Source organism: Puma concolor, chromosome D1, assembly GCF_028749965.1.
Source record: "Puma concolor isolate L17-30 chromosome D1, mPumCon1.1.hap2, whole genome shotgun sequence".
NCBI classification, from domain to species: Eukaryota; Metazoa; Chordata; class Mammalia; order Carnivora; family Felidae; genus Puma; species Puma concolor.
Window position 1 is genome coordinate 16,158,365 of NC_141676.1, and position 13,923 is coordinate 16,172,287.

The following is a 13,923-nucleotide window of genomic DNA, read 5'->3' on the forward strand; positions in this document are numbered from 1 at the left end:
AATTTTACGTTTTGAGATAGTTCAGGGCTGAGGAATAGGAAGAAAATCTTTTAAAACTGAAATTCTGAGAATTTCTTGTTTTTTCAAATCATTGTCTTTTGAAGATAATCAGTACTCAAAGGAGTTTTATGGGAAAAAAAAATTGTAAGCAGCCTTCCATTGAACGACATTAACTTGGGGATGCCTGAGTGGCTCTGTCAGTTGGGTGTCTGACTTGATTTTGGCTCAGGTCGTGATTCCACAGTTTCTGGGATCAAGCCCTGAGTCAGGCTCTATGCTGGTGGGGCGGAGCCTGCTTGGGATTCTCTTTCCCTCCCTTTCTCTGCCCCTCCCGCATGCGTGCTCTCTTGCTCTTAAAATAAATAGACTTAAAAACAAAAAAGACATTAAGTTGGCTAAAATTTGTACTACAAAAGACTTTGTGTACCTCTGTGATCTTGAAACCTCATATTGTATATTGCCTGGACAAAATCAGAAGGCTCCTAGACAACCCTGATTCTGGCTCTGTTTTCTGTAGCTCCAGAGAATTAGAAAAAGAGAATCTGATACTGTTGGCAGCCTGTGCTCTCTTGCTTTTCTGGGCCAAGACATGCATTTAAAAATAAAATCAAGGAGATTGTAAACCAGTAGTAAAAACGAATAAAACACCCAGGAGTTTGCTTCCTCTCATGTCCTGTGGTCTGAGTCTTTTTTAAAGTCTTTAGGCTGGCATTAAACTCATGTGACAAAACTGTACTCTGGGCTTGTTCTTCTGTATTTCCCCTTTGAGATTTATGGGAAACAATAATGGAAAGACACCATGTTTATTATATATTTATTGTTTTTATCATGTTCTATTTCTGTTTAATAGCCTCTTGATACATTTACAAGTGCAATAATAATAATAAAAAAAAAAAGCCTGCAAACTTCTTTACTGAAATCAAGTGCTATTTTTATTTATTAATGTTCATTTGTCTGGTATAACTTTGCTCTTGCCTCAGTAAGATCCAGACAAAGACTTCACTCTGTTCCAGGAAGCGTGCAATTTAGAAAAATGTTTTCTTTTGAATTCTGGCTGTTCCAGCTTCTCCTGTGAACAAACCAGATCCACAGATCAGGTTTGTAAATGACCTGTTTTCTTAAGGTATCTTCTAACAGAACAGGTCTCGGGAAACTGAGTGGCAACACATTTAGCTGGGAGTAGCAGCTCATCTCCCCGAACTACATCCCCTTTGTCCACACACAGCAATTTTGGAGGCAGACTTGGAATTTAAATGTACACTTCTCTGTTCTGGTCCAGTTTGACTTTATAGTCCATTTTATTATATTTTGTGTGTCTGACACATTAAGATTTTTTTTAATGTTTATTTTATTTTTTGAGAGAGAGCGAGTGCGAGCAGGGGAGGGGCAGAGAGAGATGGGGAGACAGAATCCCAAGCAGGCTCTGTACTGTTAGTGCAGAGCCTGAGGTGGGGCTCGAACTGCTGAACTGTGAGATCATGACCTTAGCTGAAACCAAGAGTGTGGTGCTTAACTGATGCCCCTGTATTTGTTTTTATGAATAGGGGAAAGATGAAGACTAGAATATATTTCCTTCTTTTGCAAGACAGAGTCTCTGAAACAGTATCTAATATTTCTTCAGCATTGTATACTATATGGTAATATTTCTTGAAGATAGCTTGCTAAAGAAAAATGGAATCAGGCTTTCTGAATTGCCAGATCCAGAACATCAAAAAATGCTTTGACCAAAAAAGAAAAAAAAAAGAAAAAAGCCCGCTGGATCCACCCCCAGGAATCCTAGTGGGTCCCCATGGTAACAGCCTCCTTGCTTACAACTTGTCACTGTGTAGCTGTCACTAGAGTTCAGAGAAAAGCCAGTATATCAAGAACTGTGTGGCATTAACTACTCCTTGATAAAATGCTGTTGCATATTTGAAACAAGCCAGAAATAGAAAGTTAAAGGTTTTACTTTCTGTGTTACATTAATTAGATGTTTTAAAAAGCTGCCTAATTATGGTAAGGTGCAGCAGTGGGAAGGTGGTGGGTGGCCGAGGCAGGCATAGGAAGAAGTCATAGGCTCAGAAGGTTAGATTCTTCAGAGATTTTTCTTCTCTAATCCTTTCATTTTGCAAATGAGAGAAGTGAAGTGCTTTACTTTGATTCACATAGAAGCAGAAACAGGATTCCAGCCCAGGCTTTCTAATTTTTCAGCATACTGTTCTGTCTCCACTCATACCTTGCATTTACCATGCCTCTGTTTTTCATAAATGAAGTCGCAAGTTTCTGAAGTTAGGGAAGGACCTTAGAGGTTATGCAGAGAAACTTTCTACCTAGCAAAGGAGTCCCTTCTGCACCATCTTGGGCAGGTGGCCTCTGCCTCTTCCCTCAGGTGGGGGTTATCTATCTAGTTAGCAGGAACTCCACTGCCTGAGTTCAAAGAGAAGATCGTTGTATGTGGATTTCCCATTTTAAAGCGGTATGCTTTGTTTTTCTCCTCTAATAAAATAGCAGTTGACCATCAGACTCACATGTTTTTCATTAGCCTCTTTATCTCCATTTAAGTCATGCTTGTCAGTCATGACAAGAGAGAGAATTCTTTAAAAGAATTATGTCTTACCTAAACCCTAGAACTTTGAAAAGGTAATGCCATATTTGGAATAATCTGGTCCTTTAATGGTGGGAGGGAAAAGATGATAAATGTTATATTCAGTTTAAATACTTTATAATGTGCTTATTAATAAGATGAAATTGATTATAAGCTGGAGTATCAAAGAGGCCTCAAAGTTTTAAAAACAAAATCAAAACCACATAGGCAAGATGTTTAATATTTTTTGTGGTGCATTTATGAATACTTTTGTATAGAGTAGGTTCATTTTGTATAGAGTAGGTTCATGTAAAATAATAATCTGACCCAATATCGAAAGTCTACCCAGGTGCCCCTATTTAGGCAATTATTAATTATAATACCAAAAAAGGACTTACTTGGTTTGTTTTTTGGATGCCCTGTTGCTTAGTATGCCAGTCATCAAATGCCTCTGTCAGAAAGTGCTTCAGCTTTTATCTTTCTTCTTTCACAATTGCTTAAAAGGTAGTAGTAGGTAAACAGTTAAGATTATTAGCTTGAGGGGTGCCTGGCTGGCTCATTTGGTAGAGCATGTGACTCTTGATCTCGGGGTCACGAGTTCAAGCACCATGTTGGGTGTAGAGCTTACTTAAAAAAAAAAAAAAAAAAAAAAAAAGATTATTAGGCAGCTCTTCCTGCCCATGGGTCCTGTCCCTGTCCCCTTTTGCACATCCCTCCCAAAAATTATTAGCTTGAGATTTTTTTATACCTTTTAAGAAAAGCACATATGCATATTTTCTAAGATATACAGAAATGTTTTCAGTTTTTCATAACACAGATATTTTTTCCTCGAAGAATTTACCATACCTAAAAATGGAGAATTTGGCTCCAAGATTAATTTTCCTTTTTGTCTTACCAGAAAATTAAAGTGAAAATGCTGTTGGCAGTCTTTTGCTGTCTTGACTTCAACACAGTAGAGAATGCTATAATGAAAATGTGGCTGAGTTTTTAATATTCTGGAGTTTCATGACCACCAGCACTTCTTGTTGTGCAGCCAAGGTAATTAAGGTAATCAAATATTTTAGTCATTAGCAGGTGTGGCCTCACTCTGAAAGAAATCTCTAATCCTAGCTTTATCCCCAGTGCCCTTTTCCTTTTCACTGTAAAACATTTATTACTTAGTTGTTCTGGCTCTCAGTTTGACCAGTGAATTTTTGTGTAAAAGTTCATTGTGCAAAGTTTTTGACTAGAAAATATGCCAAGTTACAGTGTAATGAAAGAAACTGTTAGACCTCACATTGATGGGGGAAGGGAGGAGAGACAGACAGATACAGGAGTGGGATGGAAGAAGAGAGAAATGGTGCATCCTTACATTTGGTAGACAAGGCAACTTGAGGTGTTAGGAACCTCAGTGAGGAGAGTAACTTATTTGAGGCATCGAGCTATTACGTGGTAGGACGTGGTTGGACTGCGAGTCTACACTCCAAATGCTGTGCCATTTTCCTGCATTTTTCTTGCTCTCGAGGCCTAGTCTCATGACAGTAATGAAATAACTTATTTTTGTAGCCATTCCTTTTCATGTAGTAATGTAATTTTTAATCATTGAACCAGTAATGTAAATTCAGTATCTTGTTCTAGAAGTTCTTAGCTTTGAGAGAGTTAGAAAAATAACCGCCCTGATATATTTTTTGGTGTACCTTTCCTAAACTGCTTACCGGTTTTCTGATCGAAAAGTGGGAGTAATTTTAGACTTAACAAGTGGCATGGAAATGTGGTTTTAAAGTAGCATTCATGACTTTCAGGTCATTCATGACATCTTCAAGTCTTTCAAAACAAATGCATGGGTCATAATGAAGTTTCTGTTGGCAGATAGATGGAGGTAACCCTCACAGGTCATTTAATAGATGAGAAAACTGGATGTTACAGCTTTATTTGGTTCTAGGGAACCAAAATGAGACATGATGTGACACAAAAGACTGTCGTTTCCCCCCTACCCTCTTCTTAAAGTCTGGTCCCTCTCCCCCAGTTCCCATGCCCCACAGCCATCATTGTGGCTCTGATAATTACTTCTTAATTCTAAACAGCCATATTCCATGAGCTCCTAGAAAAGAGAGAGAAAGAAAACCCCAGTCTCTCCAGGGGACCTTTCAGTCAGTGCCACATTTACCAAGCAGTCTGTCTGGTCTGTGACCATGTCCTCTTTTGTCTGGGCCCACATGAAAGAGTGTCCCAAATGCTATCTTGATATATGTCCTCACTAGCAGTCTTGTTTTTTAAGCCTCCCTTTACAGGTTGATTCACAGTAGGGGAGAGTCATGTTCAGAAACTTTTTCTGATAGCCTGAATTTTCTTGTCTTTTATCTCTTTGCTTCTATTTATGTTCTTTGTACCTCTTCCTTGAGCTTGTGCCTTCTGCATAGTTGACTCTATTATATCATCTTTGGGGCTGCAGAATAAAAGTTGGAAGATTTTAAAGTTAAAGTTCCCAGAATAATGTTGTCGCCCACATTGCACATATGTCACATCTTGAGTTTACTAGTTAACTCTCTAAATATGTGCTTTATATACAGTATGTGCAGTGTGATCACTTAGGTTGCCATGAGAACCTAAAAATTTTAGGCTTAAATTGTTCAGTAACAAACACATACTTTTATTGTCTTAGAGAGAGGCTAGTTTTTTCTTTTGTCTGATACACTTTTTTACAAATTAAGATATTAGGCAGTGGCCATTCTCATATATTGCCTCTTGCTTCTTTGACTATTCTTCACTTCAGTCTTCCATGTTGTAGTTTTTTCTCTCTACCTACCTCCTATTTCTTTGCTATAGGAATAGAATTAGAAGTAGGAAATTGGGGAGTGCTGGGTGGCTCAGTCGACTAAGCCTCCGTCTTTGGCTTAGGTTATGATTTCAGAGTTTGTGGGTTTGAGCCCTGCGTGGGGCTCTCTGCTGTCAGTGTGGAGCCTGCTTCTGATCCTCTGTCTCCCTTTTGCTCTCTGCCCCTCCCCTGCATGTGCTCACTTTCTCTCTGTCTCTCAAAAATAATAAACATTAAAAAAAATAAGAAGTGGGAAACTGAAAGCTTTACTTTTTAAAAAAGTGCACCTGGTAAGAGAGGAACTATATGGGATATCCCTAACACACCTAAAGAGTTCTGTTTTCATGTAAGCCTCCTGAGATGAGCTATAGTGCTAAAATTTGCTTGGAAACTTTTTTTTTTTTCCTTTTAAGCATTGTAATGTTAGCCTATCATCTAAAAACAATTCAGGTTCAGTTTTAATTGGAATACATTTTATCTTAGACTTTTTTTTTTTAACTTATTTATTTTGAGAGAGCATGAGCAATGGAGAGGGGTAGAGAGAGAATCTCAAGCAGACTCCGCACTGTCAGTGCAGAGCCCCGTGCAGGGCTTGAACTCAGGAACCGTGAGTTCATGATCTGAGCCAAAATCAAGAGTTCGATGCTTAACTGACTGAGCCACCCAGGCACCTCTAGACCTTTTTTTTTTTTTTTTTAAGTTTATTTATTTTGAGAGAGAGCATGGGGGTCAGATGGGGAGGGCAGAGAGGGAGAGAGAATCCCAAGAAGTATCTCCCCTGTCGGTGCAGATCCCAGCATGGGTCTCAATTCCATGAACTGTGAAATCATGACCTGAGCCGAATATCAAGGGTCACTTAGCCAACTGAGCCACCCAGGCACCCTGGAATACGTTATTTTGAGTAATTTCTTGGCCATGGTAACTTGTTTATTCTTGACTGGGTTTAGTCATGAGGACTCCCTTTTTGGACCAGGAAGTACAAGAGGAGATAAAAGGATGTTAGAATGGGGAACAAACTGTATATTGTTTAGTCTTAATCTAAATCTGTTTTGGATCATGGACCCCCCTTTGTAAATCTGGTAAAAGTTATGGACCTATTTTCCTATAAATAGAAATAAATAAGTATAGTTGAACAGTGTGGAGATTAGTAGAAAATCCACTTATAACTTTTGATGCCCCCCCCAAACTTTACTAATAGCCTACTGTTGACCAGGAAGCTTTACTGATAAAACAGTCAACACATTTTGTATGTTACATGTATCATATACTGAATTCTTAATAAACTAAAGAAAATGTTAACATCATAAGGAAGAGAAAGTACATTTAAAGTACTGTACTGTATCAAAAAAAGTTGCAAGTAAGTGGACCCGTGCATGTCACACCCATATTCAAGGGTCAGCTGTGTATGAATGCATTTTGCATATATGTGTAGAATTTACACATAATATAAGGGAGTTTAAAGGGGCGCCTGGGTGGCGCAGTCGGTTGAGCGTCCGACTTCAGCCAGGTCACGATCTCGCGGTCCCGGAGTTCGAGCCCCGCGTCAGGCTCTGGGCTGATGGCTCAGAGCCTGGAGCCTGTTTCCGATTCTGTGTCTCCCTCTGTCTCTGCCCCTCCCCCGTTCATGCTCTGTCTCTCTCTGTCCCAAAAATAAATAAACGTTGAAAAAAAAATATATATATATAAGGGAGTTTATGGAATTCTGTAGGTCTGTGGACCGTAGATAGGGACTCCTGTTCTGGTCCAGTCCCGTTTTTGAGGAAATGGGAAATGAGAAAGAAATGACCAGCCCAAGGCCATAGTGTAGCTGTTTATAGCCATTTTGATTTTGAGGTGGTACTTTTAATCACTGCTTGGTATATATAGTTGTGGTCCTTTGAATTGTGTTCTTTATTTTTACTTAGTTGCCTTCACAAGAGGAACCTTGGTAAAGTCTGTAATAGATCATTAAAGCTGTGATCTTACCCAAAAAGTAGCATATTAATCCATAACCAGTTACTCTTTGGGAAATCAAAGTTGCTATAACAAGCTGCTCAGAAAAACTAAATATATAAGCCACTACATACAATTAACAGGTTTTTAATAAAATGTTGAACATTTGCATATCTGTTTTGTCGGACATGAAGGTGCCTCTACTGCTGGAATCCTGTGTTTTCTTTGTCAGTATATTAGATGGTGTGGACAAGGCTCTGCCTTGCACTAGGAGATCTAGGTAGTGGGATTGAGAGATCAAGTTTGCAAGATCAAGTTTGCTGTCCTTTAGCATTCTTTGCTCATCATTACTGTATTACGTACAATGGGCAAAGAGAATTCAAAATTCCAAAACGTTAATTTCCTAATAAAATATATTGGAGCAGGTAATTATGGTGGATATGTTATTATGTCTTAAGAATTTGAAAAGTTTCTTTAGTTTCGAGGACAGTGTGTTGATGGAGGGTGGGGGAAGCTACCTAGCGTATTTGTTTATTTATGCCCCATAAGCTTAGGCTAGTGCACACATACATACCAGACAATTCAGTGATGGGAAGGAACTGGACAGGGCTCTGTTCTCTGGAATTCTCCTTCATGGTTGGATGACTGGTAGTGTTTTGTAATAAAAAATCTCAGAATGTGTCAGCATCAACATTTCTAGTCTCCACCATACTGTTTTCCTGTGGCAGGTGTTTTGTGTTTTTTCCCCCCTTTTATTTATTTAAAAAATTTTTTTAAATGTTTATTTTTGAGGGAGAGAGAGACAGAGCGCAAGTGGGGGGAGGAGCAGAGAGAGAGGGAGACACAGAATCTGAAGCAGTCTCCAGGCTCTGAGCTGTCAGCAAAGAGCCTGACACGGGGCTTGAACCCACGAACCATGAGATGATGACCTGAGCTGAAGTCAGATGCTTAACTGACTGAGCCACCCAGGCACCTTTTTTCCCATCCTTTTAATGGTGGTGTAAAATTTCCTCAAAAGGCTAGGCAGAGATTTCTGAGATATGTTCCTGAAAGTGTGATGTGAGAGATGTTAGAGTGGATGCTGAGTTATGGTCTGAATTTATTTTTCTTTTTTTTTTTTGAATATGTTTTCTCTGAAGTTGGCAAAAAACTATACATTTTTTTTCACTTTTTTTAAAGTTTACTTATTTTGGGAGAGAGAGAGAGAGCCCACATGCGCATGTGTGCGCAGGAGAGCGGCAGAGAGAGGGAGAATCCCAAGCAAGCTCTGTGCTTGCTGTCAGCACAGAACCCGACCCAGGGCTCGATCCCACAAACCATGAGATCATGACTTGAGCTGAAATCGAGAGCCGGAGCCTTAACCAATGGAGCCAGCCAGGCGCCCCTTAACTTTATATTTTTAAATTACAGACTTAAAGAATTTCAGAAATGGAGGGACCTTAGAAATCATCTAGTTCAAATATTGTAGACTTACATTTAAAGGTAATGCCCTTTGAGTGCTAGTAGGTGGGACCTGTGGGAGAAGATCTAGGTGTGTCTGTCTTCAGTCTTTCTCTTAATTTGTATCGTGTTTATAGTTGCTACTCCACGGTTTAGCACTAGTCAGATGCTATCAACCTTTATTATCTCATGTATTAATCTTACCTAAGAACTAGAGTTTAAGTATTGGAGTCATTGATAGTACAGTTTATGTTTGTGCTGCATCCCCTGTAATACTGAATCTAGACAGTGCATGGTAAATACTTGGTTGATTGATTAGGAGTTAACGTATGGGATCATTTCAACCAGTCAACCATGCGTTTTTTATCCTGCGAGAGTTCACTCTGGCCAGAAATTGAGCTTTTCATACACTTCACATTGAATGAATCTGAATGAATTGTTCCAAGCAGAGTAATTTTTGGAATATAAAATATGGCTTCTGATTACATAAGCCAGCATCCTGGGAAATTATATTTTTAAAATCACCATCAGAATTTATTTTAACTTGTAACACCCCCTGCCCCCCAAGAAAAGGAGAGACCCCAAAACATAACCTGAGAGCTGGAATGAGATCTTGATTCTGGAAATAGCACAGGAGCAGTGAAGGTTGGGATCATTCACACAAATGGAAGTAACCTTTTTTACTGTATTAAATTCCATAATTTAAATGATAAATTAAGCCTCACAGCTACTGCTGATCTGGTAAGACTCTGACCTAGTAAAGTTTTCACACTGTCTTTTCTATTTCCCATGGCTGGGGGATTCTTGGTGTAAGTGACTGAGATTATTGGGAAGTTCCTTGACTGAAATAGAATCTCTCAAACCTTTCTTCAAGCACCAGCCTGTGTGTTTCTGGTTTTTGTCTGGAGCATGTGAACAGAATGCATGTGTGTGAGATAATTGGGTTTTCACTGATGGCCCCCTTTCAGCAACCATGTATGGGTAAAGCTGTGCAGGTCCCTGCTCCTCCCTCTCTGAGCACGGAGCAGAATCTATTCTGCTGAAGCTGCTGTTCCACTTTCAGCTTTCTATATTTGTACAGCAGCAGCAGGAGCAGCCCACTAGCTAGGCGGCGTGGCTGCCCTGTGCGCCCATATTGGCTCAGGCCTGAGCAGGGCTCGCAGTTTGTGTTCTTACGTGCGTCCATCTGTCTGTCTGTGTACATTACTGTGGAGGACTGAGGTTTTCAAGTGAAAGAGGTGATCCGTTTGTCTTTTCTGTTTTGTCATTTATAAATGGTAGAGAATATTTCAGAGTCTTGGGGATGGGGCAAGGAGACAAGATTTGTATTACTGAAGAAAATTTGTTTTCCGAGAGGAAGGCCAAACTGGTAAATAGTGTCAGAAATGGTCTTTGGGTTCTTTTAGAAACTTATCTTTTTAAAGTAATAGTGTTTTTCCCCCTTTGTTTTTTACCAGTTTCAAAGATCAGTTCTTAGAGGTGGAAATGAATTCCTTGTCTGGCATACAAATTTCCTGATACAAAATTTGAGTAGAAAAGACTGAGACACGACCACCTCCTTAAGAAATGATTTTGTACACATCTTTTTGAAAGAGGGTGTAGTAAGAGCTCAGTCTTACTTTGCTGGGAAAGGAGCTGTGGGAAATGCCCTGTTGTTTTGGGCTTTACAGCGTCCTATGCTATGTTGCACTGATTCAGAGTGCTTTGTAAAGTTTGGCTTTACAGAGGGCTTGTAATGTTTTTTGGTGTCATGTCTATTTAAGGAAGAGTAGAGGATGTGACATGTAGACAGATTTCAGGCTATTTCCAAAGAGTATTGGGTTTGTTATGCTATTTTTAAAGGATTGTTTTCTTGGTTTGTTTGAGATATTCTAATTAGGCAGAAGTGAATTCCTCACTCTTGATCAGTTTAAGTCTAAATTCAAGTTTTGTTTCTTTGTTTTACATTTTGCTTTTACTCCCTTCCCCCCTCCCCCCATGAGTCATAAGCATGCAGAGTTGGGAATAGAACTTGTCAGCTGAGTAAGGATGAGACTGTTCTCTGCATATACTTGTTACTGTGGACAATGAAGAGGGAAAAGGACTTCAAATGCTGGAGAAACACAGTTCACTGAGGCAACTTCTTCCTGTGGCTCTGTGGTATGGTTGCAGAATATGTGTGACCATTTGCTGATGTATTCTGGCTTTGAATCACTGAGGAATCTGTTCAGTGATTTGTCCATTGTTGGCTTTGGGCATATGTGTTTGTTTAGAGTTTGGGACCTGGAGCTGTCTTTTGTGGGTCCTGCATACTTAATGAGTTTCTGAAATTCTGTTGAGTGGCTTTAAATTGGATTCACCCTCCCCTTCTTGGCAACTCTTAGTGCCCATCTCATTTTACCATCCTACTAATGTTTTCTCATTTATAGTATGAATCACTATACACCCTCTGTAGGGGCTGTCATTGGAGATTAAAATCAGTGGCAGCTCTTTGATTTTACAGCCCAACCTCAGTAAAGGACACGGGCTAGCACATCACGATTCCAGCTTTCCCTTTGTTTTTGATATTTAAAAAATACATATATGTATATATATATATAATTTCCCTGATCTCATTTTATTTATTTTTTTCATTGTATGCATTTTGAAAGTTTCCACAAAATGTTTTTTGGTATGATGGGGGTAATAAATGAGTGTTTACAAATAAATAAATAAATGCTCTTAGAACAAGTGTTTCAGTATTTCCTAATGGAGGTTACACTTCTACTGGATGCTCACAGGCCCAGTTGGAAGTTGAAGATCAGTCAGCCAGTCATTGCCTTCTTATCTATCCCCCCACCCCTTTTAATAAGACCTATTTCTGTAGAATCTTAGGCACTCCCAATTTGAAGAGACAAAATCATCTTGTCAAAGAGTAAAACTTTGGGGGACTTCTCCTTTCTCACCATAGGCACCAACCCTAGTGCCTGGAATGATAATGATAGCAGATGTTTATTGAGCACTCTGTGGGTGCCAGGGATTGTTCTGAATGCTTTATGTATATAAATTCTCTAATTCTAACAAGCACCCTGTAAGATAGATACTGTTACTATAGCCATTTCCCAGGTGAGGAAACAGGTGTAAAGAAGTTAAACAATTTGTCCCAAGTTAACTGGCTAGCAAGCAGCAAAACTGGGATTAGAAAGTGGTGGGGTGACTACAGTGTCTGAGTGTAGGATACGTTACAAGGTTTACAGTAAATACTTGTCTATTAATTTTGTTAACATATAGAATATTATGTGGGATTATTGGATTATGAATCAGTCTAACTCAGTTTAATTTTCGAATTTCCTTATGGACATGATTATGGCTTTGATTTTGCAGCTCACTGTCAATAATTCACTTATCGATGATAAAGAGCTGTAAGGCAAATAGCAAGTTCATGGAGTATCCCCAGAATTACTAGTTTATCTCTGCTAGTGCCTGTTTACTGAAGATATCAGAAGCAGAATTAACTTTAGTTTCTTTAACTCTTGTTCCCTGTACTAAACATCATCAGGAGATGCCTCCTCATGGTGGGGATGGGAAAGTGGGAGGTGGGGGGCTGTCAAGTTTTGCCTCATCCATTAACTGATTTGTGAGTGTAATAGGAAAATAGGGAGGTTTGTTCAAAAGGAATGATGATGTGAGAATTATTGGTAGGCTGGGTAATTTTAGTGGAAGGTAGCAAAAATGTTACTCTATCCTAGACAGTGTGATTAAATAGCACATAAAGTTGATTGAGACAGGGAAATTAGGAATCCGCTGTCCTGAGATAGATGTTTTAGTCTCTCTCAAATTGATGGCAGATTTTTTCCCTTGCCATATATGCTTTCCCTTGGATGTATGCTGTTCTATGCTTTTTGTTTCTTGTTCTTTTTTTGTGTGTAAGTCATGTCTTCTGAACAAGATTATAAACTCATTAAGGATAGGGATTAAGCTTTTTTTGTTACCTCTCTAGTTCTGGGTATATAGTGGATGTTTTCTATATGCGTTTTTGATCGATAGAGCTCCCATTTTATTTTATTTTATTTTTTCTAATTTTTTTTTTAACGTTTTATTTATTTTTGAGACAGGGAGAGACAGAGCATGAACAGGGGAGGGTCAGAGAGAGGGAGACACAGAATCTGAAACAGGCTCCAGGCTCTGAGCTGTCAGCACAGAGCCCGACGTGGGGCTCGAACTCACGGACCGGACCGCGAGATCATGACCTGAGCCGAAGTCGGCCGCTTAACTGACTGAGCCACCCAGGCGCCCCTAGAGCTCCCATTTTAAAGAGAGCTTGTTTTTGTAAACAAGTTTACAAAGTTTAATTTTATGAAACAGTGGTGTGGTGGGTTTTTTTGTTTAAGTAGTGATTTGAAGGAGGCGAAGGAGATCATATGAATGGGTATTTAAATGTGAGAAACACTTTAGAACACAGTTCAAGAGTGATGAAAGCATGATAATTGAAGTCACTTTTTACAAAAGTGACAATATTAAGAACGTATTTAGAATTTACCCTAGGACTGTGTATTCTTTGGGATGAATCTAGCTATGCCAAACATACTCCCTGATTGGCTGAAGCAAAGGTGTAAGTTTTGTACTTTTTGGCATATAACCTATCTCAGGAAGCATCTCCGCAGAAAAGTTGTTTCTGGTTTTGTAGGATTATGATATTAAGAACAGAAAGGTTGAATAAAGTTTCCTGCTATTCAACAAAACAAGATAAACTTCCTGAGACAAGACCATATGGCAGCATCCTGCTTCAGTGCCCATGTGTTTGGGGTGAGGTTGGGGCAGATGGTACAGGCAGGGTTCTTGGCTGCTTGGTCAAGGGTTTTGGAGATGGTAGAAGTTAGATGCTAGGCGCTGTTGTATGTCCTGTGTATTGGGCATGTCTGCCTAAGAAATGGAGCGAGCTCAGTGAAATGATACTGATGTGTTGGGTAGTGTGGGGGTAAGATAAGGGGAGAGGCTGACTTTGGAATGATACCTGCAGTTCGATCATAACTTCCCTCAGAGATTAGGGAGAGAGACAAGATACCGTGTGAGAAACAAGATTCCAGATCCCTGGCCTCTTCTGTTCTCTAGAGCCTTCAAGTAAGATACTGCAGGACTGTAGGATTTTTCTATTTAAGCTTGAAGCTGTTTTGATTCCTTTTTGAGATACTAGGCCAAAAGCTGTATTTATAGAACTTGTTTTGACATATTATCT

General features: G+C 39.4%; 1 protein-coding gene across 8 annotated transcripts in view; it reads left to right on the top strand.

The window, feature by feature from the left end:
- CELF1 (CUGBP Elav-like family member 1) overlaps positions 1-13,923 on the top strand; it is a 72,981-nt gene that overhangs the window by 13,395 nt on the left and 45,663 nt on the right. Inside the window, exon 1 of one of the 8 annotated variants that reach the window (XM_086677439.1) lies at positions 3,583-3,601. The exons of 6 other annotated variants lie outside the window; for them this stretch is intronic. The gene's annotated coding sequence lies outside the window, so the exon portion shown is untranslated. Of the gene's footprint in view, positions 1-3,582; positions 3,611-13,923 lie in introns of those variants that run through there. One more of the 8 variants, XM_086677438.1, reaches the window with a different exon arrangement.